At 54.7% G+C, this 5,330-nt stretch overlaps 1 pseudogene; it reads right to left on the reverse strand.

The window, feature by feature from the left end:
- Positions 1–2,171: 2,171 nt before the first annotated feature.
- On the reverse strand, positions 2,172–3,245 carry LOC133138132 (stonustoxin subunit beta-like; annotated as a pseudogene).
- Positions 3,246–5,330: the final 2,085 nt, after the last annotated feature.

The following is a 5,330-nucleotide window of genomic DNA, read 5'->3' on the forward strand; positions in this document are numbered from 1 at the left end:
GTTCCAGTCTTTGTTCTCTTGGCTTTTTTATTGTCAGGGCCGCATGTTTTTCTTTGCTTCAGGGTTTTGATTTCATCCTCTATTTCAGTTCTGTTAATACAGATGTCTAGAGGATTTTGATTAGATTTTATTGTTTTTTCCAAATCATGTCATTTTCATTTGGTCCTGATCTGGTGCTGAGTCAGGTCTGCCATTTTGATTTCCTTATAGAGAAGTCATTTTTCCAAATTGTGCCATTTTGAATAGCTGGTCCTGGCTTATGATCATTAAACTTTTTGTGTAGATCCCAAAATGTGTCTGTATCAATAATGTTTAGATTTTTGGGTTTTCCAAATGTAGTTTTAATGTGTGAATATTGGCTTCACTCCATTTCTATGGGGGCTTTAGGGGACAGATCTTCTCTGCAGGTGAACTGCTCAGCAGCTTCTCTGTCCTGTCCAGGTAAAGTACAGTCTGACAATGATCAGATATAGGGAGCTGTGGTTTAACCAGAATGCCCTGATGAAGCTGGGGTCTAGGTCAGTGATGACATAATCCACCACACTTGTCCTAAATGTGAACAATATGTAAACCTTCCCAGGGAGTCTCCCCTGGTCCGGCCATTCACTATAAACAGACCTAGACTTTTACAGAGCTGCAGAACCTGTTTCCCACTCTTGTTGACCACACTGTCATTGTTTTGTCTGGTCGTTGTATTTGGTGATGGGTTAAGAGGAGTGTGACTAAATATGTGTGTGTTTCCATTGGAGTTAATAAAATCAACCTCTTTTCCTGTTCTGGCATTTCAATCTCCACATATCAGCACATATCCCAGGGAGTGAAAATGAACAGTTTCTCTCTGTAAATCAGAGAAACAGTCCTCTTTGGAATGGGGTGGATCTCTTGGTGGTATTTATAAAGCACAGAGGAAGACTGGTTTAGATTGTAAAATAGAATCTCCCCTCCCCCCTCTCCTCTCCCGTCCCTCTCCCTCTCCCCTCCCTCTTTCCCCCTCCCCCTCTCCTCTCCCGTCCCTCTCCCTCTCCCCTCCCTCCACTCTCTCCTCCCTCTCTCTCTCCCTCTCCCCTCCCTCCCTCTCACTCCCTCTCTCTCTCTCCCCTTGTCCCTCCCACTGTCTCTCTCTCCCCCTCCCTTCTCTCTCTCCCTCTCCCCTCCCTCCCCCTCTCCCTCCCTCCCCTGCCTCCCTCTCTCCCTTCCCGTTTTCTCTCCCTCTCCCTCCCTCTCTCTCCCCTCTCCCTCTTTCCCTCCCCCCTCCTCTCTCGCCTCCCTCCCTTCCCTCTCCCCTCCCTCCCTTCCGCTCTCCCCTCCCTCTCTCCTCCCTCTCCCCTCCCACTGTCTCTCTCTCCCTCTCCCCTCCCTCTCTCCTCCTTTTCCTTCCCACTGTCTTTCTCACTTCCCCTCTCCCCTCCCCCTCTCTCCCTCCCCCTCTCCTCTCCCCTCCCTTCCTCTCCTCCCTCCCTCTCCCCTCTCTCCCCTCCTTCTCCCCCCCTCTCTCCTCCCTAAATAAATAATTCAGGATGTAGTTTTTCATTGTATAAAAATTTTAATTCAGAATTAATTTCCCCTCCCCTCCCTCTTTCTCAAGATTCAAATGCGCTCTCTCTCCCCTCCCCCCTCCCTCTCTCTCTCCCCTTTTCCCTCCCTCTCTCTCTCCCCTTTTCCCTCCCTCTCTCTCCCCCCTTTTCCCTCCCTTCTCTCTCCCTCCCCCTCTCCCCTCCCCTCCCCCACCCCCTCTCCCCTCCCTCCCTCCCCCACCCCCTCTCCCCTCCCTCCCTCCCCCGCTCCCCTCCCTCCCCCACCCCCTCCCTCCCACTGTCTCTCCCTCTCCCCTCCCTCCTCCTCTCCCCCCTCCCCCCTCCCCAAATAAATAATTCAGGATGTAGTTTTTCATTGTATAAAAAATTTTATTAAGAATTTTAATTAATTTCCCCTCCCCTCCCTCTTTCTCAAGATTCAAATGTGCTTTATTTGCCTGAGAAGTGAATTGTGTATTAAAGCATTGACAAAAACAACATTACAGTCAAAACAACAACAACCCCCCCAGCATAACACACACATAGTAAACAACAACAACCCTTCCCCATATAAGCATGTATATATCTTCTCTCTCTATCCCTCCTCTCTATCCCCCCTCCCTCTTTCTCCCTCTCCCCATCTCTCCCTCTCTCAAATTCAAATTCAAATGGCTTTATTGGCATCAGCCCAACATTTCCCACACGATGTACAGAACAGAACCCATAAGACCTGGTTACCATGGTGTGGAGGCCCGATCGGGGACAAGGCGGAGAAGGGGGACTTCTGAGGGAAAGGAGCGGATTGGACGGCCCAGGCACTGATAACGGCGGACCAACGCGGTCACGTGAATTCCACATTTCTGCAATTTTTTATTCCACATTTCTGTTATTTTTTATTCCACATTTCTGTTATTTTTTATTCCACATTTCTGTTATTTACATTTTTTATTTTTTATTTTCTTTCCGGTGTTCCTAATTTTTTGGCCGCTTAATTTTATTCCTCTTTTTGAAAAAGGAATAATTTTTTGTTCTGGACTATTGAGATGTGCCCTGAAGGCACTTATAAAAAATAAAAAAAAGAATTTTCTGTTCACCTATTTTACTCTCTCTCGCTCTCTCTCTCTCTCGCTCTCGCTCTCGCTCTCTCGCTCTCGCTCTCTCTCTCTCAGTATTTTCAGTATTTTTCCCTCTCTTTGATCTTCCCTTCACTCTCTGCCTCATCCCAGATCACACAGTTTTACAGAGGATCCTAAACAAACCCTAAACCCAGGATAGAGGGGCTGAGTGAATGTGGTCTGGACTCTGTGCAGGAGGGTCATTGTGTCAGAGACGCTGTAGAAGGACAGAGTTCCTGCCCTGTGATCCAGGTACACTCCTATTCTGGAGGAGGAGGGACCAGGGATTTCAGTGTGAACATTATTGTGACTGAAAGAGTAACTGGAGGGAGAGCAGATCAAACTCCAGGACTTGTTATTATATCCCATTCCACAGGCATTACCCCCCCCTTTCCTGCTGATCTCTTTATATGACACTGCTATAGAAACCCCACCCACACTCCACTCAGCCTCCCAGTAACAGCGTCCAGACACACCCTCTCTACACAACACTTGCTCCCAGCGCTCAAATCTCTCTGGATGATCAGGATATGACTGGATCTCTCTCACACAGGTCACCTCTCTGTTCCCCTCAGACAGACGGAGGGTTTCTCTGCGCTGTGTTGGGGTCCAGTGTGAGCTGACAGCCATCTGATGGAGGAGAAGAGAGGAGAGCTCCACTCACATATTTTACACATCATACATATTTTACACATCTTTCATATTTTATGCGTTTAAATCTCATATTTTCTTTATTGTTCTCATTTTTAAGATGTTTAAAGCTTTTTAAACTTGCTTGTGTCTTCTGAAAGTTACTTTTCACTTATTTTTACCCTTGTATTGGATTTTCAACCTCTCCCCTTCATCCCCCTCTCCCCCCTCCCCCCTCTCCACTCCCTCCCGCCCCCTCTCCCTCTCCTCTCCCTTCCTCCCTCTCTCCCCCTCTCCCTCTTGCTCTCCCTCCCTCCCTCCCTCGCTCTCTCTCTCCTCCCTCCCTCTCTCCCCCCCTGCCCCCTCCCCCTCTCCCTCTCCCTCTCTCTCCTCCCTCTCTCTCCCCCTCCCCCCCTCCCTCTCTCCTCCCCCTCTCCCTCCCCTCCTCTCCCCCCTCCCTCTCTCTCTCTCCCCTCCCTCTCCCCTCTCCCTCTTTCTCTCCCCTCCCTCTCCCCCTCTCCCCTCCCTCTCTTCTCTCCCTCTCCCCTCCCTCTCTTTCTCTCCCTCTCCCCTCTCCCCCTCTCTCTCGCCTCCCTTTCTCCCTCCCGCTGTCTCTCTCTCCCTCCCCCTCTCCCCTCCCCCTCCCCCTCCCTCTTTCCCTCCCACTGTCTCTCTCTCCCTCCCCCTCTCCCCTCCGTCTCTCCCTCCCTCTCTCCCCTCCCTCCCTCCCTCTCCTCTCCCTCTCTCCCTCCCCTCCCTCTCCCCCTCTCCCTCTTTCTCTCCCCTCCCCCCTCTTTCTCACTCCCTCCCTCTCCCCCTCCCTCTCCCCCCTCGACCAACCCTCCCCCCTCCCTCTTTCTCTCCCTCCCTCTCTCTCCCCCACTCCCCCTCCCCTACCTCTCCCACTCCCCCCTCCCCCTCCGTCTCTCCTCCCCTCTCTCTCCCCTCCCTCCCTCCCTCTCCTCTCCCTCCCCCTCCCTCTCCCCATCCCCCTCTCCGCCCTCTCCCCCCTCTCCCCTCCCTTCCTCTCCCTCTCCCCCTCTCCTCCTCCCTCACTCCCTCTCCCTCCCTCTCTCTCTCTCTCTCCTCCCTCCCTCCCCTCCCCCTCTCCCCTCCCATCCCTTTCTCTCCCTCCCCTCCCTCTCCCTCTCCCTCCCCCCCCTCTCCTCTCCCTCCATCCCTCTCCCTCCCTCCCTCCCTCTCTCCCCCTCCCTCTCTCTCTCTCTCCCTCCCTCTCCTCTCCCCCTCTCCCTCTTTCTCTCCCCTCCCTCTCCCCCTCTCCCCTCCCTCTCCCCCTCTCCCCTCCTCTCTTTCTCTCTCTCCCTCCCTCTCCCCTCCCTCTCCCCCCTCGACCACCCTCCCCCCTCCCTCTCTCTCTCCCTCCCTCTCTCTCCCCCACTCCCCCTCCCCTACCTCTCCCACTCCCCTCCCCTCCGTCTCTCCTCCCTCTCTCCCCTCCCCCTCCCCTCCGTCTCTCCCTCCCTCTCATCCCCTCCCCCTCCCCTCCGTCTCTCCCTCCCTCTCTCCCCTCTCCTCTCCCTCTCTCCCTCCCTCTCTCCCCTCTCCTCTCCCTCTCTCCCTCCCTCCCTCCCTCTCCCCATCCCCCTCCCTCCCCTCCCTCTCCCCTCCCTCTCCCCTCTCCCCCTCTCTCCCCTCCCTCTCTTTCTCTCTCTCCCTCCCTCTCCCCTCCCTCTCCCCCCTCGACCACCCTCCACCCTCCCCCCTCCCTCTCTCTCTCCCTCCTCTCTCTCCCCCACTCCCCCTCCCTACCTCTCCCACTCCCCCTCCGTCTCTCCCTCCCTCTCTCCCCTCCCCCTCCCACCGTCTCTCCCTCCCTCTCTCCCTCCCCCTCCCCTCCCCTCCCCTCCGTCTCTCCCTCCTCTCTCCCCTCTCCTCTCCCTCTCTCCTCCCTCCCTCTCTCCCCTCCCTCTCCCTCCCCCCCCTCTCCTCTCTCCTCCCCTCCCCCTCTCTCCCCCTCCCTCTCTCTCTCTCCCCTCCCTCTCCCCCTCTCTCTCTCTCTCTCCTCCCTCCCTCTCTCCCTCCCCCCTCCCCTCATAACAAACCCCAACCA

Source organism: Conger conger, chromosome 10, assembly GCF_963514075.1.
Source record: "Conger conger chromosome 10, fConCon1.1, whole genome shotgun sequence".
NCBI classification, from domain to species: domain Eukaryota; kingdom Metazoa; phylum Chordata; class Actinopteri; order Anguilliformes; family Congridae; genus Conger; species Conger conger.